Source organism: Microchirus variegatus (genome assembly GCF_963457635.1).
Source record: "Microchirus variegatus genome assembly, chromosome: 21".
Lineage (NCBI taxonomy): Eukaryota > Metazoa > Chordata > Actinopteri > Pleuronectiformes > Soleidae > Microchirus > Microchirus variegatus.
Genome location: NC_139822.1, coordinates 12,096,961 through 12,122,557, shown reverse-complemented (window position 1 = coordinate 12,122,557; position 25,597 = coordinate 12,096,961).

Here is a 25,597-nt window from a genome sequence, read left to right as displayed (position 1 = left end):
TTATAAATAACTCTTTCTTTGGGAACCACAAGCCTGATCTGTGTTTTTTACCATTCCAAACTGAACTGTACCATGATGGAAACACAGCGTAAATGACACATCAGGACTGTAAATCAAAGCAACTGTCATTTAAAGCATTCACATTTTTCCTTTGAAATGACTAATTAGCTTATTTATAGCCTTCTTAACATAAGCCTCATTTGCAAATCACCGACTTGTTTCTTAAGTATTCGGCACCAGTGAAGCACTCGGTCGTGCGATTGAAATTCCTGGACCTTCACATAAGCAGTGCATGTCAAATTAAAGAGTTGTCTTTGAGGAAAAGCTAATGAGCGGATTAATTAATCTCATTTGGTTTGGTTTGTTTGGTCCCAATGTTTTTTTTGGTGAGGCATTTCAATAATGTTTAGTGAATTAAATTAAATGCTTTTTACAGAGATTAGTAAATTGAATACAAATTATTGTTATTAACATCGCTTCACAGCAAAAGACGAGATCCAAATATTATATTTATTTTATTTTTTGGGGGGGGGAGGGGTGCGGGGTTCTTTTGATGTGAAGATTACAAGTAATATTCCACTTCCTCCTCAGCATGGTTGCCATAGATGCCAGAACTGTGTGTTCCTCTTTGGTATTCTCCGGTCTTTACTGCTTCTATTTTGGTCCCCATCTCGTAGTCCAGAGTGTCAGGCGGCGCTGGGAGGGAGTGGCAAGCCAGTCATTCACCACAGGGAGAGAGACGGGTTGTCTAGTCAGAGCCCCCATATAGATATTAGCCCCACAGGTACATACTAATGAGGACAGGGAAATCAATATCCCTGCCATCCAAAACACACACACACACACACACACACACACACAGAGAGAGAGAGTGTTGTTTCCATGACTTTAGAGGACATTACATTGACATATATATTAATTTCCTGTGGACTTACTCTAACCCTACACCATGGCGTAACCCTAACCTTAACCTCACAATAACCTTAACCTAACCATACAACACGTCTTTACCTTACAATGTAATAATTGATGTTATGGGCACTTGCTTTTTGTCCTTATAAGGCAGACAAGTCCCCATAATGTGCCTGTAAACTGATTTAGGTCCCAACAACATGATTAATATCTGGAACACACACACACACACACACTCATAGTCCTGAGGACCTCCCATTGACTACAACAGACTGCAGGGGTGATTTAAGGGTTTTTAACCCTTTAGTTTGTGCTATCGGAAAAATGTCAACGGTTTCTGAAAGCTAATAACTTGGTTATTACGGTAATTTCAAGCAGAGCAGCACATTTGCAGTCCTTTCGGGTGATTAAACCACTGCTGCGGTACATCGTTTCTATTTTGTTGGCCTGTTTTTGCACATTGGGAGACAAATATAAAAAAATAAAAAAAGTTTATCGGAAATATGTATTATACTGTTCAAAATGAAAATGAAAAAATCTCTTATTCATGTATAACTACAGTGTTTTTATTGAAATAAAAACTGTTTTTCTTGACATTATAGTGTCAATACACTCTTTTAACATGCAGTAAATTGTAAATAACTGCCAGATATTAAAAGGTCTAAGTGTTCTGGAAAAATGAGCAAAAGCACTTACTCACAGACATTTTCTGGCCCTTTTATGATTAAAATACGCAACAACAACAACAACAAAAAGTCCAGACAGACGCTTGGATGTTAAAGGGTTACAAGTAATCTGCAAATTTTGTTTCAGATATAAAAATCTGACCTGGAGATGTTGGATGCTGAAAGGCCCTTGTTCTGACCGGGTCGTGAACTCTTGCTGCAACGGCAAGAGTGCGAACCACTACACCAACCGTGTGGCCCTAGAATTAATCAATAAAACACTATAGAATATAAGGCTATAATAGGGGAAGGAATCAGAGGGGAAGCCACTGTTAGCAGTGACCAAGAGCTAAGTGCCCCTCTTGCAGAGGGAAACCCATGTTAAGGAGACCTGCAACACAGAAGGACAGGATGGCAGGGTGTGCATACGGCATCAGGGAAGAGCTCAGAGAAAACAACTTCTCTTTGTAAACAGCCTACCCACTGTGACCAGACATGTCGTCCATGGCATTTATTCTGCCGCACGCGTCTGCGGAGAGCCACTTGACATTTACGCTTGCGCATACACGCCCGCAGACCCAATCATACAAAAACAAGGGTCTGCGTCAGTCTACCGTTCCACATATGCATTCTCGATCTGACATTCCACTCGTAGTAGTGGAGATTTCTCACCAGGAGTTCACCCTCATTTGTATTTCCTCGTATTCTCTAGCGTTGAGTTGTACATGTGTTGTACAGTGGACTTTATTGCGTAACCTCAATTAAGATTCCATGCTGTCTTTATCTTCTCTTTTGACCACAACAAGAGTGCACCACCACCTGGACTGGGAAGTGTTGAGCTACAGGGAACATGTGCGGTCAGCATGTATGGTCCACATGGACCACAAGCCCTGGAGCCCAGGCTTGTGTTTTGACTGAGAACAGTGCCTTTAGTTGGGAGGCTGGGTATGCAATGTTGTACCAATGCGACAAAACAAACAACAATGGAGGAAATCCAGCAGCTCTTTTTTTTAACCTGCTCGGTTTGTCGTTGTTTGCTTCAACAAGACTTCAAGCTTTGTATGAGAATAGCCTTTGCCTCAACTTCCATGGGATATTTACACAAGATTGCGTCAGCAAAGGACAGTTCAAATAGCATGTCAACACTTGGTCTCACAAACACGGCGTCTCATAACAGCTAGCTACGCTAATGCTAATCAAAAATTTAAAAAATTAGCAGTGTGCCTAATGAGATCGCACAGTGTTTGTATTATGTTAGCCCTACATTAATGCTAATTGTAGCCTCGCTAGCTTACCTTTGTAAAAAGGTTAGCCAAGGTCGCTGCAAAGTAGTAGCATGCTAATGAAAAAAAAAAAGGTGCTCGCATATTGGTGAATGGACACCGACTTTGTCGTTTCAGTATAACACCGTGTTCTGCGGTGAACCGTGTGAAAATGTCTCACCCACCGTGAGGACAACCTCTTCACTCCCACTTTCCCGCTCCAGACAGTGCAGCTGCTGCTGATGAGCCGCTGCCAGAATGATAAATCAGCAAAAATTAAAATTCCTCCAAAATAATTGAAAATCAAGGATGCGCACCATCGGGCCATGCTCAACCCATATCCAAAGTCTTAGGGCGATCTGACTAACGGTCAGCAAGATATGCCCGTCAGAGACACACAGACAGACACACACTGACACAACTTGCTTTATGGATAGATTAAAAGACACATAATTTGGAAGTTCTCAGAAACACAGAAATTGGCAGGAAAAAAAAAATCAAAACACCAAGGTTGTTTGTTAAAATGCAGAAGAACAATGTGCACAGGAAAACAATAGCAGGCAGGCAAACATGGGGAGAATCCGAGAAAACATGCACATTATGAGCAACAGAGATAAATACCTGGCAGCGAGCGAAAAGGAAGAGGAGGAGTATATAAATAGGTTTGGGATGACAGGAAACACAGGGGCAGGTAAGCAGGTGGGGACGAGGTGATCAAAGAGACGACAGGAACACAAATCCAAGAACTGAAACAACAGGAGGACAAGAAAACCAGTTCTTTATGAGCGCCATAAAATCACAACTCGTAATTTTTCCAATTACACAAACGAGACACAACGTGTTAATTGGTTAGAGAGGTGAGTATCTGCTGGCTGCAGCTTTATAGGCAAACGTCAAAGTATTTGAAGACGTCTACTTCAACACGATTGGACTATTCAGAATCATGTTAGGTACGTTTGTGTGTTTCTGCCACAGATATGGGTGAGCTCACATTTATGAACTAAAATGAGCTTATTGATTTACAGGTTTATTCGGGCTGGGACAATATTCCTGTCATGATTCTATTGTATCATGATATTTGGCCGCAGATTTGATTTGTACTGCGATTCTGATTTATTTCAATTGTACCTGTATTGAAACTCCATTGTGTCGATGATTGCAATTCCCCTTTTTCCTCCATAAACAAACATTTAATTAAACATTTCTTCAGACAACAACCACACGTCATATTTCCAAAATCAATGCATGTGAGTCAGTCTGACTTTATCTGAATTGGATGGGACAGAGGTAAATAACAGGTGATCACACTGTCTGTTTTTTAAAGGGGGAATATAATGTAAAAATCAACTTTTTAATAATTTAAATACTTATATTTGGGACTCTGGAAGCCCTATCAGTCAGCAAAGTGTGAAAAAAGATGACTCATGTCTTTGTGGTACTTCTCAATCTAATAACAGGACATGAAACACACACTCATTGGGACGTCACAATACGCTAATTCCTGGAATTGTTGTCTCACAGACTTTTGTCTTCGCTTTGTCCGTAAAACACGCAAGAGTGCTGGTGAGGGCAACAGTATCTGAAAACTGGAAGTCTGCAAAGTCCCCGAAAAGTTATATTCTTGGCTCCACAGTGCAGCACAGAGTTCTACACAAACTTCCAGCCTCAGAGGATTTATCTGTCCAGTGGATACATGTTATATATGACAGCAATGTGCCTGCTAGAGCCTGCAAATGATCACTTTTCCAAATGCTAACTGCTGTTAGCTCCCAGTAGCCTCTGTGGCTGATGTCATTTCCTGTCCCTTAAGTTTCGTTTTACTTTTTTTTAAGGTGGACCTAAAGAGATACTACTAAACAGAGTTTTCTGAACAGGGCTGTTTTGGCAGGGTGATTGAACTGCTGTGGTGTTTCATCCTTATGGTATTTTGACCAAAGCATTTCACAGACATGCTCATTAGGACACCAGGGAACTAGTTTAACTTGGAGAAATAGAGTATAATATGACCCCTTTAAGTAAATTGTATAAATGTTGTTGCTCCTGCTAATAATAAAGTGAATACAGTCAAGCCTAGTGTGTTTAGCTTTGTCTCGTCACCATTCTCTGTACTAGAGCTGTAAGAAAATACAATAAAATGTTTGGCCAAAATGAATAGAGCCTACACAAATCAAATCAAATTCAGCTTAGGTGCCCATAAAGGTTCTGGCCAGACAAAAACTCTAGAATTTTTGGTAAAGTGACCACTGTTACTTTTAGCTGTCTTTTACCATTCTGGGGTAGAAAAGAGTCTTAAATCATGTAGAAAAAAAATGATGATATATCACACTCATCCCACCCTTACAGACTGTGAGTCACCTGTTTTTAGGTTTAGAAACACACAAAAATCACCTTTCCTCAAATGATCATGCACAACGTTTGGTCTCTATCTGAGATTCACTGCTAAATGGACATCTGTCTCACTCCTGTGACTAGCTATGACGCTAGTTTGGAAAAATGTGAGAACAACAACAAAAGCAACAGAGTGTAAAGCTATTCGCTATTAAAAGGACCGTAGTCTTTCTGACATTTCCCTTGAAATTCGGCCTTCTTAGCGGTTCCAACACTTATCTCGTCACTGTTTAATGTAATGTTCTGCAAACGTGTCGTCTATAATTAACTCCTCATCCTCATCTTTAATCTCATCTTCACTCCAATTAGAAATCCGTGCAGCAAAATAAAGTTGCGACATGTGACGCCTGTTTTCATTTTGGATTTTCTTGTACCACGTTGCCTTTTTTTTTTTTGGTCCCCACAAGGATAGAAGTGGGAAAATGTGTCACACATACTTCACGTCTTCATTATGCCACATGTGAGTCGCGGGTCCCAGGGGAGTTAGTTAAAAGAGACACTATGTGACAGAAGATTAAAATAAGGGAAGGATGCCAGCATGTGTGTGTGTGTAAGTAAGGGACGAGGGCTGGAAAGGGAAAAGCTGAACTTGTACTAAAACTAAAAAGATAAAGAAAAGAAAAAAAGGAACTGAAGCTAGAAACTAAATACAGTATAGGTCCCACAGGTATTACTCTATCTTTCACCCCCATGCTGTGAGATGCTGTTCACTGGTAAAAAAAAAAAAGCAAAACTGATTAACTTGGAAGACAGGGTTACCATCATCTCTGTGGCAAAACAGAAAGAATATGAACAATGACTTCCTGCAAATCTTTCAAAATAAAACCCTGAATCATATTTTGAATAGAAAAGTAAAAAAAAAAATCTAGAATCAGAGTTTGACTGAGTCAGCAAAGTCTTTGTCTTGGTTTTGTCTGAGATAAAAAAAAAAAAGTTTGTTTTTGACAAAAGAGACAACAAAGAAGATAGCTGTCAATGGAAAATGACTTGAGGTTTTTATGAGGTGGTCTACTGGAGCCCACATACTATGTACAAGGACATACAAAGACATTCTACACGTGTGTTCTCGGTCTCACGTTCCATTCCAGGCATACAAAGACGGCGATTTCTCACCAGGAGAGAAAGCATCTAACGTTTACAATCTGATGCTTACAATTATATGTTCCAGTACATTAGTGCAGAGGTTGATCACACATTCCATTCCATTAGACCTGGACACAACCCCTGCACTTATGTACTGGCATGCAGAAATCCAAAAAGGCTCTATATCATGGGTCTCAAACTCATATGATCTAAGGGGCCATTGAGCATTGAGTCTGGTCAGGAGGGGCCCGCTCAAGTAAAAAAAGAAAGAAAATAGTCTATTTTGATTATATTTCATATAATTTCAAAATAAAAGTGTTGTATATGGAACAATATACAGTATAACTCACACTAAAGATGTATTTACGATGTTGAATTAATCTTTACATCAAAATAAAACAACAACACTGATGGGCTACATGTGGCCCGTGTGCCGCAAGTTTGAGACCTGTGGTCTATATATATACAGACACGGAACATAGAAAGCACGAGACATTTCTTTATCGTTGTCCGTCTGGAATTTATAATTTTAAACATCGAACGTTTGTCAGATTATAAACGTTCGATGCTTACTATCATTTTTGTCGGATGTTGACTGAGGAAAACTTGGGGAACGAGTTCCAGACGGACATGGACTCCACCTTCGACTATTTCCGGTGTCCCACGACTGACCGGAAAAAGATGCGCGTGATGTGACGTCATGTTTACGTGCTGCGACACGTGAGTCCAGGCTCGTTTACCAGTTAGCTGCGTTAGCTCCTTTTAGCGCCGGTTAGCGCGCCTACAGTCGAACTGCAGCGGTCTGTTTATTAAACTTAAAGAGCAGCGCTACAAATTACCAGTAAACTGCGTATGTGTACCTCTGTTTTTTAAAGTTTATTCGGGGTCACGTAAACATGACGTCACGCTCGACTTTTTCCGGTCAGTCGTCGTGGCAACGCGTCGCGCGTTAACGTTGACGCACGGGGTATAGAACGTTTAAATTAGAAAGCTTCCATTTAAAAGTTACAGTCTCCGGTTTTTAAATGGACTTCCAGACTTTTACTTTGAAGGCACGTAGACCGTCCGTCTCCTCGCTGTGCTCACAGCTGCGCGCTTGACGCATGTCTCTCTCTCGCCTCTGTCTCTCTACCTCTCTCTACCCGCCGTCATCGTAACGCGTTGCCGCCGCCGCTGCTTCGTCAAACCCGGAGCCGCCGCCAGGAAGGATTAGCTGCCTGGTGGTGACTGGAGAGAGAGAGAGAGAGAGACACCGAGACAGTGAGGGAGAGAGAGAGGCAGGTAACAATCAATATCTCATTAAAAAAAATAATCATAATAATATTAATAATAACAGATTTTTCATGAGGGATAGTTTGTTTTTTCCATGGAGGAGAGAAACCAACTCTGCGTTGCAAGTGTGTGAGAGCGTGCGCGCGCCGCGGACTCCCACTCAGTGATGGAAAGAACGTGAAGGTGGATTTTGGCATGTGGAGGAGCAGGTAGAAGGTAAGACCCACTCATTCATTCATCCATTCATTCAGCCAGTCATCATCACCTGAGCCTTGAATAACAGCTGTTTTATTGTGTGTGTGTGTGTGTCAGATTCTTGTGCACACTATTACAAATATTCGCTTTTGACTGAGCATTAATGAGGAAAGAAAAAAAAAAAAGGACACTGACAGTCATTGTTTCATCAGCTGAACACAGGCATTGACCTGAGGTGTGAGGATTCTATGTGTGTGTGTGTGTGTGTGTGTTCATATAATATACAATCAAATGAATGGATGAATAAGTGCTGCTGAGGTCGCCACAAGTGTCTGTGGTGATGATTTGTGGAGAGCGGTGTGGAATTATTATTTTTTTTTTGAAGATGTGCTGCATTCATTCACTGAGAGTGAGTTTTGGGTGGATGACGACACGAGCCATACCCCCCCACCCACACCCACCCATCTCATCCACTCCACCCCCCCACTCAGCACCCTGGCACTGCAGGATGAAAAGGGGAATCAGTTAAGTGATATTAAATGAGATTTTAGTGTTTTAATTTGAATTAAACGTATGGGTTTTTTATGGTATACGTGGTACTGGGCTCCCATAACGATCACAATAGGATTTTCTAGTATGTTGATGTAATGTGCAAAGGTTTATAAAGACACAATATACAACCGTGTTGAAGTTTAAAAATCACAATGAAATGATTTCTCCAACTTTTCACCTCACACCAAACAAAATATCGAACATGCACGGCCCTTCCTGTGGATGTGACCGCACGCTCCCAGTGTTGCATCTGCTGCACACACGGCAGCGTGGCAGGTGATACACCCGTGACACCACCTCACTTCAAAAAGGCGGATGACGCCTCCCTGAGCTGCTGCAACAGCAGCGGTGACACATGCACTGTATGAAGTTTGGGGCTGGTGTGAGTCAAAGTGGCCCTGCAGCAAACACATTTATTTATTTTTATTTATCCCCCCCCCCCCCCCCCCCACCACCACCGTCACCACCACCACTACCCCTAGGGTGGACCAGGAGTGAGCTGCTATATTGAGATGTAGATGCTTGTAAAGACAACCAACAAAAAAAAAAAGAAAAAGAAACCTCTTCTCTTCACACATCCTGACAACAAGTATGTGATACATAGAGCTGAATTATAAATGAGTTATGCTCCAGCCAAGGGACTCGGCTTCTGTCTCTTGTCTGACTTCCATGGGCAATAATTGAGGATGGCACTGGCCACAGTAATTGCAAATTTCATCTGCTGCTTTTTTTTTCCTTATCTTCATAGCAGAGAGCAAAAGTTCAAGGGGAGAAAATGGCCAGACCAGTCTAAAAATATAAGAGACAGATATGAGGACGCGCTCAGCTCTCACTCTGGCCAAATTGTGAACATCATACGGTGCAAATAAATCAGCGTAGAGTAGAGTAGAGTAAGGGTGAGGGTGAGGGGGGTGGGTGGGGAAGTAGGGTTTTCACAAGTTTCCTCCTGGTGACAAATGAATCCAGGTGCAGGTGCCTCGGGGCTCCGACAACTGCCGTCTCTAAGCAAGAGGGATGCTAATGGAGGAGAGAGAGGATACAGCCTTTGCCGCTGCAATACAGACAGACAGAGAGAGAGAGAGAGAGAGAGAGGGGTGAAAAAAAGAAGAGTGTGTGAGGCGTTTCCATGGCAACATGTGAGGGGTGTGTTTGGTCCCCCGAGACGGTGAGGAACGGAGAGTATAGGAAAGAGAGAGAGAGAGATGAGAGGCGAGGAGAAAACTATCCCTCGTTAAGGGTGAGAGGGGGATGGGGATGGAAGATAATGGAGGGAAGAAGTGGAAGGTGGTGCTGCTCCCTCCCCTCTCCTCCTCCTTTTTTTCCACCCCTCCACCTATTGTTTGTTTTTTGCCAACCCTCCTGCGTTGTGTTCTCTTCTCGCAGGCTTCCCTCTCCTGTTCCTTACGCCACCACCACCTCCTCCTCCGTTCGTTTGGATGTAACACACGACGTGTGTGTGTGTGTGTGTGTGTGTCATGTGGTTCGTACTCATTAACACGTGCTTCAAAGTGTCGGCGTGTTCGAATCCGCACACATTTTTTTTTAACACGTTTAGCAACCTCCGACTCACCAGTCGAGGCACGAGCCGCTCATCTGGATTGAATAAGCGATCTAACGAGTTAAAATCCCGCCCATGTTGCTACACACACACCTGGTTCCTTCTCGGCACTGTAATTTTCCTCACATGGTGCCAATTTTAAAGCACTGCCAAGTGTTTTTTATTTAACTGTTCACTCTTGACAATTTTTATTTACTGGTGCTCATAGGAGTCGACTTTGGGCCACATCCAGAGCCGGCCCAAGGATTATGCCAACTAAGCAGCTGCTTGGGGTCCCCCTGATCACCAGGGGGGCCACTCATAGTGTGTGAAAAAAAAACATATACAGTATTAAAGAAATCTTGAGATTTTTTTGATATTTAAGCCTTATTTGCTACATAGAGTAGGGATGTGAATCTTTGGGTGGCTCACGATTCGATTCCGATTCTTAGGGTCACGATTCGATTCAAAATCGATTCTCGATTCAACCAAATCGATTGATACGAAAAATTGATGCAATGCATAGTGTGTTAAGGAAAATTATGGCATCAAAACAATACATTTTGTATAAGATGATGTGATCACACAAAGGCAAACTTAAGACAAAAGTTAACATTTATTAATTCAAAACAAATAAAAACTTACTTACTGTTCAAAAAAACAACCTGCATAAATAAAAGCTTAGGCTAGCTGCCTTTTTCTCCTAGAAGTTACAAAAATAAACTGTACGCAAATAACACAAACTGGTGTTTTGTGTGTTTTTTCAAAATAGAAACTTAAAAAAATAATAAAATATATATATATATGTATATATTAAATCTATTTTTGAAGTTTATTGATTTTTCCCCCACCCCTAACATAGAATGTCTTATATCCTTTTTTTCAGCACTACAGAGGCAAACATGTTTAAAATCGGATTGAATTTGCGAAATTTGGAAAATACATCACAGTTTAAAGTTGGCTTTGACTCGTTTTTTTATGAACAAAATGAAAAGAAAAGCATTCTCATTATGTGACTTCTGCACAATTATCACTACTAAAAATGCCTGAATTTGTGACCTATAAACACACCCCAGGATGTCCATATAAGGACACGGGTTGAAGATTGAGCTGAAGATAAATTGGTTTTATAATTTACCCGTCTGTTCTAAGTTTTTAAAAAGCAAAGTTTGACTTGTTTAATTCAAGTTCAGTATCACCACACTTAGTCCTTCACTCTTAATGTGAAAGTGCAAATTAACGAATAATACAGAGTGACACTGGTTTGGTGTAAGAGTCTGCTAAGAATCATCAATAAGACTTACTTCTAAAATGTCCACATATTGTGTATCTGAGAATAAAAATTCAGGATTATCATTGGAATGAAGAGAGTTAAGTGTCGTTGTGTATTGTTGTTGTTTGGTGATATTGTTGCTGATAATCAATAGTTGCTGTTCCTTTATTGATTGTTGATAAACCAAAATAAAATCAATGAATTTATTAATGTATCGATTATTACTATAATTATAATAATACTGCTAGCAGGTGACCACAACTTGAAAATGAGTAGAGCTAGTGGCACAAGTAAAAATGTTAAATAACATCATTTTCAGTCACTCGTGTGAATTCTCTATATATGATAATTAAAACTGCGTCGCTCCGTTTAACAGCTGTGTTTGTAATTATTTTTATTTTCTATGCAGACACATTCAGAATGGAGCTAATCGAGCCGTTCATTCATACAGAATTATTATTTGTAGTAGTGTTATATTTCATTACTATTGCTTATTTTTTTTATTATATATATGAGTTGAGAAGAAAAGCCCACAACCACAATTTGAGCCATGGGTGTGGCAGCATCGTGACGTACAGTACGTCACCAGAGTGGTCGAGTAAAAGATAATCCCTTCACCGGAGCGCAGGTATTTAGTTGGTGAAGAAGATGCAGTTTTATTTCTCAGATTGTGTCAATTTAAACTATAAACGTACACCAGCATCAACTGAGGAGCAGGTGTATCTCTGTCATAGGATGCAGATGCAGGGTGAGGGAACATACAGCGGTGGTTTGGAAGGAAAAAAAAAGGAAAGGTGTGGTTCATGCACGGATGTGCTGCTGAATCCAGTACACAGCATTAAAGCCGGCGCATCCTGTCTGTAATATCTGATCTGATGCTGCTGAATCAACTGGTTAGTTTTTTTTTTTTTACTCACCAGAGTCAGAATGGATGTGTGCGTCCACATAAATTGACGCTTGCTGTGGCTGTTTTGTTTCTCTCTGGCAGGCGGCACACACACACACACACACACAAACACATTTATTTTGGTCTCTGACTAAACCTATTCTTAGGTTATCAGCGCTGCACATTAATTAAAATCATTGCTCTACAAGCAGCCATTAAAACAGCAGTAAAACAGCAGCTGGCTGCCGAATCCATTATTAATGCCATAGCTTACACACAACTTTAATTGTTTAATGGGTATGTTCAAGTTAGGAAATGCCGCTCAGCAGTCGCGTCTCCCAACAAGTCCCACATGTTGCGCCTTTTTTATGTCTGATTCTGATACCAATTATATACCAATACTAGTATGTTTCCAACAGAGTCTTTGTACAAAACCTTTCACTTTTATTTCTGAAATATGTCCACATAACTCACTCTTATTCTGGGCTTCCAATAGAAAGATTAGTTTTTAACCAGTGATGGACTGATCTAAGGGCCCATCCAGTGCATGTAGTGTTAGTAAATCATTAAACACTACATTTGTGAAAATCTTACCATAAGATATAACTATACAATAACTAAAAACTGATCAGCATTCTTAGGTTTAGGCCCCGTCCCATTTCTCCCCCTTAAAATTTCCACTTGGTTTGGAATGCCCTCAACCGTAAATTCCCCTCGTTGAGGAAAGTGGCTTCCTTATGGAATTGGGACACCACTATATGCAAATTAGTGTAGTGAACGTCACGAACGTGCTAACCTACGTCACGTGTTGACAATCCTACCTGTGGAGCAAGCTAGTTAGTTAGTAATATACTTTCAACGAAATTGTTCCTCTGCAGATGTGGCCGCCATCTTTGTTGAAAAATATCAGCCGGCTCGCTGAATTCACAAAGCATCATGGGTAATTTCATCTTCCACTTAGTTTTTCGTTCATTTTAAGGGCAAAATCGCACTCCTCTTTGCTCCCCCCTACATGAGAACGTGCAAAATTTAGGGTTATTGCAAAAATGTAGGGTAAGGGGAGGTATTGGAACGGGGCCTTAGTCTTAGGCTTGTAGTGTGAGGAGATTACATACGTCCTCTTCATCTATCTAATGTATAACCCTGTGGATTTTAGAAGCACCGTCAACCAAGGACATTGGATGACATTATCTATAGCAGGTGAAGATCATACAGTCAGTGTGTAATGTCCAAACTATGCAATGAAGACACAGTTGTCCCCAAACCTAAATGTCTAAATGTGTTTTTTGTAATCAGATCTGAGGAAACATTCAGGACACATCACATGGGATCAAGGGATGGCCAAGTAAGTTTAGGCCTAGGGCCAATTTTTCTTAATTCCAATCTCGTACAAATATGACTAATTTAGGAACTGTATCATTTAAAAAAAAAAGGAACTAAAAATTTGCATCTTCAGTCAGAAACAAAAACCTTAATAACGTTCTTTATTTATTCTGCATCAATTCTATTTTGAGGATTACTGCTTTTTCTTTGTCCCAAACATATGCTCATAGTTATTTTATGGACATCTACTCTCCAAATGTGGCTATCTATTACAACATCAGTGTTTTATTTTCATATTTCAAACAATGTATCACATGTTTGAAATCCTACACTGGGCCAGATATTGATATTGGCAGGGTCCATCACAAGGATCCTTGTTGAACCTTTGCTGAACTTGCTTGCTGTTATCACAGCAGCCTTCCAATAATAGCCCATCGTGTCTAAAGTCCACAAGTCATCCAAAATGTGCAGAGTAGCACAAAAGTAGTCGAGAAAAAGCACCACTGTCACTGAAAAGGATTTCCTCACAGTCCAGAGACATGTCATCAAACCCCAGGACTCATATTTACAAAGCGTCTGGTTTGGTTTAAATCTAAAGAGACAGCGTTTTAAGTATTTTCTTTACCAGCCCAGATGCATTGATCTTGTATGTTTGGGCGACCTGAAATGTTTTCCAGCTGAATTAATTCTTACACAAAAGAGGAAATGGATGCAACAAGTGGAGCCTAAAGGCAAATCCGCTGAATTTTAGAGAGATATGATTCCAGAGTGCTTCAAATCGCTGGGATGAAACCACTTGTTAGATGGAGGTGCTTTTTTTTTTTTTTTTGTAGATAAAAATAAAAGCTCTCAGAGATGATTCCTCAAAATAGACACAAAAACACAGGGTGCGTCTCTGGTTTCTGATGTCAGGTGCTGCTGTGGAGTGGTGAAAGCGGCTCATTCATGCACCACCGCTGGATAAAAGAAAAAAAATGAGTCAGCACAGGAGCCAGTGTGTTGATTCCCTAAATCTCTGCGCTCTTACTCTGAATACAGATTTAGCTAAAGTAACAGGACAGTGAAGTCTTCTTTCTGTCTCTGTAATGATGCAATGTGTTGTCCCATGCTGTTGTTGCTGGAAATGAATCTGACAGGGAGGATGGGGGTGAGTCTGTGAGGCTTTTATTTTTTTGTGTGCGATTAGCATTGCAGATACAGGTTTCTGTAGGCGTCGGTTTCAACCAACTCAAGGTTCCTCCCCCCGCTGTCTCCCATGCATGATTAAAATGTAACAGTGATGCGTGGGAAACTCACAAGAGCAGAATTATGCTCCAGCACTCAAAGAGCCTATTTCTTTTCGCTCAGGTGTGTCACACCACCTCATGCCTCGCTCTTTCTCTTTGCACATAAATACACCCGAGGGCTCGACCCGCTTCAGATCAGAGCCAAAAGTGGATCAAAGCTGCCACAGCGACTCTTTTCCTTTTGGATATTCATTAGATATCAGAAAGGATCGTGTCAATGGCAATTAGGACGTTTCAGGAGATTTGAGAGAGGCGAGTTTCGGAAGGAAACAAAGGCTACATCCACTTTTCTCCATTTATGTTTGAACATGCGTAGATTCTGCTCTGGATACACAGTTCGGTTTGGTACAGCATGGTACAGTTTGGAATGGGTAAAGCTTGCATTTTGACTGAGAACATTCCATTTATTTGGTAGGCGGGGCGTGTGTCAGGTGACGTATGACATCGACTGTGACGCAGCAGACAACAAAGGAGGACATCCAGCAGCTCTATTTTTTTCCTGTTTACTTTGTGGCAATTTATTTCAATCAAGCTTTATATGAGACACCAATCGGCTGACTTTTGTAGGCGGAGTCCACCCGGACCATACCACCCAAAGGAAGTGTGCCAAAATTGGAACAGTTGGGGCCGGTTATTGACCTCAGCCAACGAGGTATATATTTTTGCCGGAGTTTGTTTGTTTGTCTGTCTGTTAGCAACATAACTCGAAAAGAGGGATCTGGATGAAATTTTCAGGAAATGTCCGCAATGGGACCAGGAACAAGTGATTACATTTTGGGCGTGATCCGTAGACGATATCACTATTTTAAGCGCTATTTTGGAGGCACTGAGCTGCCTTGACAGATGGCTGCGCTCTCCGAGTGCTTTTCTAGTTTTGGTCCTGTTCCTAATGGGAATGCAAAAAAAAAATATGCACCATAATAAAGTGAAATGTTCACCTCAGGGGGAATATGCCTTTAAGGACTAAAGTTAACTGCTTCCATGGCAACGGCTTCCTGTCAATCAGCAGTGAATGAAAAGCTCAGTTCACACTTCGTTTCATCTTTTCATCAGTCCACATTTGTGCACATTGTTTATGTGTGAAAACATCGCTTTCAATCGTAAATGTAGTGATGTTGCCAAATGAAAAGACTTCAGGAACATCGCTTTATTTAAATTAACCACACTGCATATAATTCTCAGGATTTCATTCACTTTAACTGTGATAGTTTACAATTTAATACTGTGTTTTTGTATGCAAAATGATTAAACATATGTGGGACTACTAAATAACGGTAATATACGGTGTAGTATTACTGTGAAGGTAAACTAAAATGTGGCATTGCCGCTAAATCACAGTAATTGTCTGACATAATTACTGTAAACTAACAGTAAAATACAGTATTGTACAGGGAAATGTTGCTGAATCACACTAATGTATAGCAGAATTGTGAAGTTAAGAGATGTCAATTTACAATAACAGACTTTAAAATGATCCAGAATGTGTGAAAATGTTAAAGTAATGCAAATATAAAAACTTTTACAGTCGAAAATATTGACAACAACCTTTGCTATAGTTCTAATAATAGCAATCATAAATCATTAAGTGCAGTCCACAGTCATAACAGGAGTATTTTCATAATAATCACAATAACATCACTATGCAGCTGAAACATTACTTTTAAGACTATGCATGTAAAGGATCCGCCCCCACAGTCATTGTAGTATTGATCCATTTAAAAATGAGTGTGTTTCCACGTTTAAAAGCCCACGTGTAAGAGTCCGTACTCCTGTGTATACGTTAATGAGTTTATTAGCTGCGGTTATTGCCTCGTTGAGAGTCATCTCAAACGCGGCGCATCTCATTTCTGTCAGCGCGGCACACACCAGAGGGAAGTGCTGCCGGTTGCTCTGGCGACCGAGGAACACCTTTGAGGAGCTAAGAGTCAAAATGTTTCGAAGCATCTGTCACTCTCACTGCTATATGCGCACATATATATGTGTGTGTGTGTGTGTGTGTGTGCGTATATATGTATATAAACATGCTGCAGCTTTCAGCAATGTCAAGAGCACATAATGGTTTTCATCCTTTTCCCCCACTGAGAAATGAGAAAACAGAGCAACAGGCAAGTCTCTGGAGGAAGCACTCCTGTGTAGGAGACATCAGTGTAATGGAGGAAAAAAGGCTTTCAGCACAGCAGAGTTCTCATGTTGATGTCGGTGTGAGCTTCCCCTTCCCCTCGCATTATTACCAAGGACCCAGAGGAAGGTTGACGTGAGTTGTTCCTCAAAAGTCTGTTCCGAGATAAGTGCTCGATGGAAAGAAACTGGGTGCCCTTTCTTTAAATCGGTACATTCATTAACACAGCCAGCGGTGAACTTTAAGCTATTTCCCTCCGTTTGAATTAGAATTTCCAAACGTGTCTAAAAGAAAATAGGATAAAGTTTGTTGGAGGGGAATTCTTAGTCTGAGGCGTTGTAGTGTGAGGAGATTACATACGTTCCTCTTCGTGTATCAAATTTATAATCCTGTGGATTTTTAGAGGCATCATCAACCAAGAAAAATTGGATCACATTGTCCATAGCAGTTGAAGATCATACACTCTTAGAAATAAGGGTTCCAAAAGGGTCCTTCTACAAGGGCTGAGGTTCTACCTGGAACCATTTGCTTCTGAAAAAAACCCTTTCTTCAGGAAAGGGTTCTTGGTAACAAGAATGGTTGTTCCAGGTGGAACCTTTATAAAAAGGTCCCCTGCCGTCTCTGATTTCATTTTAAAAGTTTGCACCACGCTAGAGCTGAAACGATTAATCGATTTTTAATCGATTACTAAATTAATCGACAACTATTTTGATAATCGATAATCGGTTTGAAGCTTTTTTCATGATTAAAACAAGATTTCTGATTGTTTTAGCTTCTTAAATGTGAATATTTTCTTGGTTTCTTTGCTCCATGTAACAAAGAAATCATTAAAACTGAATCATTTTGGTTTGTGAACAAAACAAGATTTTCGAGAACATCGTCATTTCCAGGTTTGACAAACACTGGTCAACGTTTTTTAACATTTTCTGACATTTTATGCACGAAAGGTTTCATCGATTAATCGAGAAAATAATCAACAGATCAATCGATTACGAAAATAATCGTGAGTTGCAGCCCTACACCACTCACTTTAGATCATCTAAATAGGGCCCGAAAATAATCGTAATAGTATGAAAAATGTCATTCCTTTATCTGAACTCGAGTGGTGACATATTTGCTGTTGAAGAAGACCTGGAACTGTAGTGATTGAGGCTTCAGGTTGTTCACAACCGGCAAACCTGAAGACTACATCCCCTTTTTTATATACGGGCTACAGTGACATGGGAGGAATTAATTATATCACAAGCCAAAAGGTCAGATTTGATATGAGTTAATGTGCGAGTATCTGTCTGCCCTCTCGCCCTAACCCTCATCTTACTCCCTTTCACTATTTATCTCAACTGTGAGTCCTGTAACCCTGTATCTCCAGGGGATCTACTTGCATCTGCCACGTATTCTATGATTAGCTCCCATGACATCTCTCTCTCTCTCTCGCTGTATACCTGCCTTCATCTCTGCTGTTCTGAAAATTCACTTCAGTCACAGACACGGTGAAAAAAAAAAAAAATCTGATAGAAACTGATAAGAGGAAAACACACTTTGGGTCTGATAGAAGGGCTTCTAGGAGCTAAAACAAAAAAAGGGAAAGGCTGAAATTAAAGAAACTGTTCCGATTGGGAAAAATGGAGTGGAAATCATCAAACCATTCAGCGTGTAGAAGAGAGCACAGTGTAAAATAAACATGACATGGAAAATGAAAGTGAGAGCAGTGATAAGTTAGTGGGACTGACAATGAATCAAGAAGCATTGACTCATAAGCATAATGTATTTTCAACAGAACTTTGCTGCGCAATCGTGCAGAGATTAATATTGATTGTTTTTAAATGCAGAGACTTCAATGCTGAGAATTCTGATGCGATTTGAACATGATTTAATGCTTCAAAAGAGGCCAAATGCATCTTTAGTAGTCGCAGTTAGAGCACCCGGCGAGTCAGTCGAAACCAATTTTGACTGTGATCACGTGTGCATTGGTTATGCCTCACTCGCTCGCGGTTCATGCCAGTAAGCTATCATTGCTATTCTGTTCCGGTCACCAATGACATTTAACATGACATATACATCAAGTTACTTACCATCCCCGAGTCATTTTATAGCCCTTCGGTGGCTCGTCGAGCTCTCCACTGCAGATACGCCAGTCCACTAATAAGCTTGGTCTTATCTTAAGCCTCTTTACCCAACGTCCAAGCTTTCTTTGCAAGTAAATTGGAAAGTGGGTTTGTGTCTGCATGTAGATTCATAGTGTAGTGTTTTGTACATTCTTTTTTCGAGTTACAGCACCAGGGGATTTCACCCTCATCTGTTTGTTTTTGTGTGCTTTGAGTACACGTGTGGTTACCAGTTGCAGAGACCATCTTCCTTGTTGTCCCTTTTTCCCAAAACAAGAGTGCTCCAGCAACTGGAGTGGAAAGTGTTTACAGGAAAGCTTGTAGTTTAAGCCCAATTTATACTCCTGCGTAAAGTGCTCTACGTAGGTTACGGAGACCCCTCTACGTCGCCGGAGAGGCTGTCGTAGAGCCTCTACATTTTTTAAGTGTCCGTCACTCCGTCAAGGGACAACGGGGACGGCAAGGGCTGCTATTGGTCCTCAGGACAGGCCGAGCTAACGCTGCTCTGTGCCGACCACTGTGCGCACCGAGTGTCCACAGAGGCGGAGCTGATCACCGCTGACAACGCCGCTGCCAAACTATTAATACGACTCTAAATGGCTAATTTCTCGCCTCAAATTATCTTAAAACACAGAAAAGTGAGAAACGGTCACTGTTTCAATGTTATTCCGCTGCAACAACAACAACGGTCTCTCTCGGACGCCATTGCTCACTGTAGCCAAAAGCATAACAAACTTTCGCAGCTACCCGTACTGATAGGGCGGGAAATTGCAGTGTATATCCAGCACCACGACGGAGAACTAGAAAGGCTTGAGGGGTCTCCGTGTCGAAGTGCTTTCATTCATCTGCAAAGTGTCCACATGCACCACTGCAGACATGAGCGGATGATGACACATACTGTATATGTCACGTGACCCAGACCTTATTGCATTCAAGCAGAGGTTGTGAATTCACAATTTCAATGTGGTAAGTCGTGTACAGAACATCCTGATCTGTTAGCTTTCAGAGCTCATGAATATATCAAATCGGCTCGTCTTATTAACAGCTATAAACGGCACATACAGGATCTGTGGTTGCGATCGGTAACTTCGGTGCAACAGGAAGACATTTTCGTGTGGCACTTTTGAAGCATTTCACTGTCATGTGAATGAAGAAAAAAGCCAATATCTGTACTGCTATAGTTGCTATAATGCAACGTGAAATTCGTATTGCCAGCAAAATAAAACTTGAGTTTAAATGGATACTACACGTGCGTGTGGCTCACTGGCCCAACTGGGGTGTAATAAATGACACGGGGTGATAGACAAACACAAATCAAACTGTTTTTCCTATCATCATATGCGCCGTAATAAAAACAACTGCTGATTGCCTGTCACGTATGATAGAGGGAATGAGATTGCTTTCTCTTTCACACTGAGAACAAATATTGTTCTTGTTTAAAATGTTCAGTAGAGCTTTTCTCACCTCTGTGACAGGGTGAAGGGTGGCTTTTTCTCAGTAATAACACAAATAAAAATCAGCAAGTAGTGGTGCAAGCAGGTTGTTTGTCTGGGTGTGGAACGGAGCAGCAGTCCCAGGAAAGACCTCCTCTACTTTAGTAACTAGCCTGTCAATATGAGCTGTAGTCGTACACACTTGCACTCAAAACCCATCATCATTAAAAAGCACTTCAAAGAACGCGCAGACTATTAAAGTGTGTTTCCTCCAGTTGTGGTGGCCCAAGGCCTCTCAGCTGTGCTGTTGGTGTGGTCACCAGCACTCTGGCTGATCCTCTGTCTGTTCAGGGACATACTCTTCACCAGGGGGCAGTTCAGCTGGTTGACCCCCCCCTCAAAGCCACAGCTTCACTGGCTTTTCAGGACAACAAAAGCAGAGCGGCACTCACCGTGTCCTCTTGGTGCCACTGCCACACTCTTGTAAAAGAGATTTTAATGGCCCCTGTCAAAGAATTAGCGAGTGCATTAACGGGTGAGTGTCGGACACAGACGCGGCACACGCACACTACACCAGAGGTCTCTTGTAATGTCCTTTAAAAACACCTGTGAATACACACAGGCAGACAGGAACCAGGTGGGCTTTCATTGGGGTTGGGGACAGAAGGATGAGGGTTCACATTCAGGAAAAGGTAGGCCCCCTTTATGCTGTTTGGACTGTATTTGGATAGCACCTGACCACTCATAAGTACAGTGGTAAATACACCCAAGATGCATTGAGGCAACATATTCTCATCAAGGGTTCTAATGAACTGGCGAACTGTCCAAGGTGTACCCCGCCTATCGCCTAATGTCAGCTGAGATAGGCACAGAGGGCCCCCGTGACCCTCCAGTGGAGGATAAAGCAGTAGATAATGGATGGATCGATGGGTTCGTATGAAAACGTGCAAAAAAGTATGTACCCCATTTTTCGTGCCTTATCCAACCTAAATGACTCGATTGCGAGTGCGCATTCGCACGCATGCGCACTTGCACTTCCGTGAAGAAAAATCTGAAGTGCTCATTCGTTCGGTGAACAGATTATCTTCTGTTTCTCAATTATAACGGAGATTTTTTAAGGTCTAGGTTTCTATCTCGCGTTACGGTTACGGTTACTGTTATGGTTATGGTGATGGGTAGGGTTCGGGAAAGGGACAGGTTTAGGTGATATAGCGCCTCGTCAGGGCTCCGCGCGAAAGCGTCCGCAAACACCATGCATTACTTTTCGTAGCTTTCAGTACAAATCTTTGATCAGAATAGGCTGATTGAGGACAGATTTTTTTTTTTATCTCATCTGCCAAACCACTTTTCGAGGTGATCCGGACACTCTACCAATAACAAAGCGTGAGCAGAAATACGTTGGTGGCTCTGATCTTGCTTTTGTTGGTTTTCCACTTGTCAAAGACGACTTCTTTCCCTCGCTTCGAAAAGCATAGAGCAGGCGATACAATAGCGCCTCTTCGCCAAGTCTGTGTCTGTATGTTACGCCGCGTCAGAGCACTCAGTTGTCCTACTGGTGAACGTCGATGGAGATGAGGGTTTCATGGACACAAGGCGCCAGATATGTTTGCCAGTGTTTTCATGTCATGTCACTTTTTTGGTGTTGGGTTTGATTTTCACTTCCCCTTATATTGTGGTAATGTTCATGTCTTCCTGTCACGCTGGCACCTCATCTGCCTTGACACACCTCCCCTAATTCCCTCATGCACTTCACCTGGTGATCCTCAGTAATCACTCACACATGGCATTGATTCCCTCTCCCCCTATATAGTGTCCCCAGTCCCTCAGTCATGTGCAAGTGCGTCGTTTATACTTCCAGCGAAAACCTCGTATCCAACCCTGTAGCCTTCCGAACAAAATCGGCCTGAATTAGCGTGTTAGAATGTCTTGCGTTGATGGAGGCGATAAAGAACAATCTGGCAGTGAGTGAATATGAAGCAGGAGTCTTGATACTGGGCTGAGCAGCTGAGTGAACCGGGTGAGTGGAATCAACTGATGGGGTGGGTGTGGCTGACAGGCTGTGTGGGGTTGAAAAGCTGAGGATGAATGAGGATTGAAGTGGCTGTATTTGGTTGTGGAGTATGAAACTGGGTATTTTAAAGCAGGATGAAGCCTCTAAAAAAAAAAGAAAAAGATGAACACCAACATTTTCATTGTTGATCTGCCCTGTGGTGTTTTTGTTTTTCACACTGCATCACCTATGTGTGAATTTTGATGATGCAGTGTGGGTAACAAGGCGAGTCGCAGGAAGGAAAAACAACTCCGTAGCCCGTAGTGATACTGTTGCAGTGGTTATATTGTGCGTTTTTGAAACAACTTCACTTATGTCATTAGACCTCAGAGTTGATGACAATTAAACATTCCCACTAGTGATAAAATTTAGTTTAAATTTAGGATTAAATTGTGGGGGGGTTTTTTACCAGTGGGAATGGAAGTTTAATGTGACTTCCGAGTAACATTAAGGTTAGTTTAAAAAAAAATTAAAAAATAATAATAATAATTTCAGAACAAGTCTAAATCATTTGTGTCACTGGTTTGATTGCTGCTCAGATGCCCGACAATCATTATTCTGTGACTGACAGCGTCATGTGCAAAGGACTCCAGGCGAGCACCAGCTGGAGTATGTCCACGGCATCTGGCATTGTTTTGATTCCCTCTAGAAATGAGTAAGTGACCTGACGGTTAATTAATTTAACTTGGGAAGTTTTAAATAATTATGTCGGGGGGGGGGGACTGAAAGCAACTTTTTCCCACCGAGACAGGAGAGACAGAGAGTGTGTGTTTGTGGCATTTTTACCAGATGTCTCTCAGTGACCTTCTGCAGTTCCAGGTGTGATTTAGTCAGGGGGTTAAAAGTCCAGTCTGAAACATTTAGAAAATGTTATGGACAGAAATACAATATTTTAAAGTGCCATATTATACCCTATTTCTCCAAGTTAAGGATGAAGCACCACTGCAGTTCAATCACCCTGCCAAAACAGCCCTGTTCAGACTGCTCGTTCTAGTAGTATCTCTTTAGGTCCAGCTTAAAAAGAAAGTAAAACGAAACTTAAGGGACAGGAAATGACATCAGCCACAGAGGCTACTGGGAGCTAACAGCAGTTAGCATTTGGAAAAGTGATCATTTGCAGGCTCTAGCAGGCACATTGCCAGCACTCTCACGTGTTTTACGGACAAAACGGAGCTCCGCGAGACAACAATTCCAGGAATTTAGCGCATTGTGACGCTAACATCAACATGAAGTCAACATCGCGTGTTTCATCTTCTTTACTTAGACTGGGGAGGACGACAAAAACATGAGCGAGTCATCTTTTTTTCACACTTTGCCGACTGATAGGACCTCCAAAGTCCCAAATATAAGGATTTAAATAATTAAATTGATTGACTCGTAGTGTATAACTAAAATAATCCTACTTGAAAAAGTAAAACAAAATTATTGCCAAAATAACAAGTTAACCATATTCAAGACCGACACTCGTATTAAACTAACATTAAGAATAAATGAAATCATATTTTCCTCTTCAAAATAAACGTGATATACTGTAAGTGCCAACCAGCACAAGTACATAGAGTAAACACAAAGAATGTGGGCCGTTGCAACTCCACATATGGCTGGTTTATACATCGCCATGTTGCTGAGGTGAAGTTTCAGTAATTAAACGTTGGCGCTTGTTTGCCAAAAAAGAAGCATTTGCTGTAATGCTGCGAGATTCTAGCTTAAGCCAGCTGGCAAACACACTGGAATAAATGAAAGCTTTTTCGCTGTGTAATTGTCCATGAGTGTTAAATGAGAGCGAGAGCTTCAGCAGGACAAATATATTACAATCCGACTGTCACACATGAGGGTGAACAGAGAGCTCCTGTTGGGACAGTGACAATTCGATGAGGGAACTGTGTTGCATTTCCTTAATCTTGCAAAAATGTGCAAAGCATTCTTTCCTCAGAGTGATGGTCAGCCACTTTTTGGGATTAATTGGCCTGGCAATTTAGGAAATGAATCCGCTGCAGGAAAAAGACGACTTACTCAGAATCACTTATTTTGCTCTCAGTTACTGGGCCAGAATTGTGCTCCCGGAGAAATGGACAGCTCATTGTTCGGAAACGATGTCACAGAGCAAGGAAAATGTCAAACACTAATGAGGCTGCAGCTAATTTATGTAAAATTCATATCCTGAAATATCGTAAACTAGTGGTTAGCAGTGTTGCCTCACAGTCGCCAGTTCAAATCCCGGTCCGATCTACGCGAGAGCCTTTCTGGATGGAGTTGTCATGTTTTCTTTGGGGACTCCAGTTTCCAACGGACCAGAAAACATGCAGTGCATGGTTGTTCACCTCTGGGTCTTTCCTGTGTGCGACTTTCACCATGTCAGCTGGGATTGGCTCCTCAGGTGGAGGATAAAGTGGGAAGAGAGTGAGTGAAACATCAGGTGTCAAGTGTGAATATGGTAATTCCAGTGCAAAGAGTTTGAGAATAGAATAGAAAAACTGTCACTAACAAGATTCATTAGACTTTTAGCGTCGGTTCATTTGTACTTTTTTGTTTGGTTACCATCGTGAAGACGGCATACGGAGGAGCGCTCTTCCCTGCAGGGTTTTGGAAGGGGGGGGGGGGAAAATCACATTTTCTCTGCGCTGTATCATTATCCTGGTGGCAGAGAGAAAAACAAAGATTATTGGGAACTAATATGACAATGATTGGTGTCATTCTTCTGTTGCTGTCACACAGTGTAATCAGTTGTAACATCATCACAACAACAACAACAAGTTTAAGACAATCTCCCCACAACAAACCATCGCAATGACTTCTGAAGCTGTTAAATTAGGGTAAAAGTCCTTCATAGTTCTGCTTTAAATTTAAGTTATTTAAGTAGATGTTACCTTGGTTGTAAGATTAGAATAAAGAGTTCCTGTCCGTCCTGATTATCTTCATGTTCCTCATCTGTGTCTCATTATTATCGCTCCCTTTTTTGCTTCACCGTTCGTTATTTTTTATTTGCCTTGCTTATGTTGTACTCAGCTTTTCCGCTTTGTTAGCTCCTTTTGAAAGTAGGATGGTGGTAAAAGCAGCTAATTTGCACAGTTTGCCACCTAATAATACTAATTGCAGCATTATACTTGTAAAAATATATAAATAAAATGAATTTCTTGGCTTTTGTTGTAGCTTCACAATACTTAAAATTGCAAATCTGCTCGGTTTATCAGATTTTCTTTCCAGTTGCAAGCACGATAATCCTGTTACGAATGTATCAGCCAGTGGGGAAGGATTT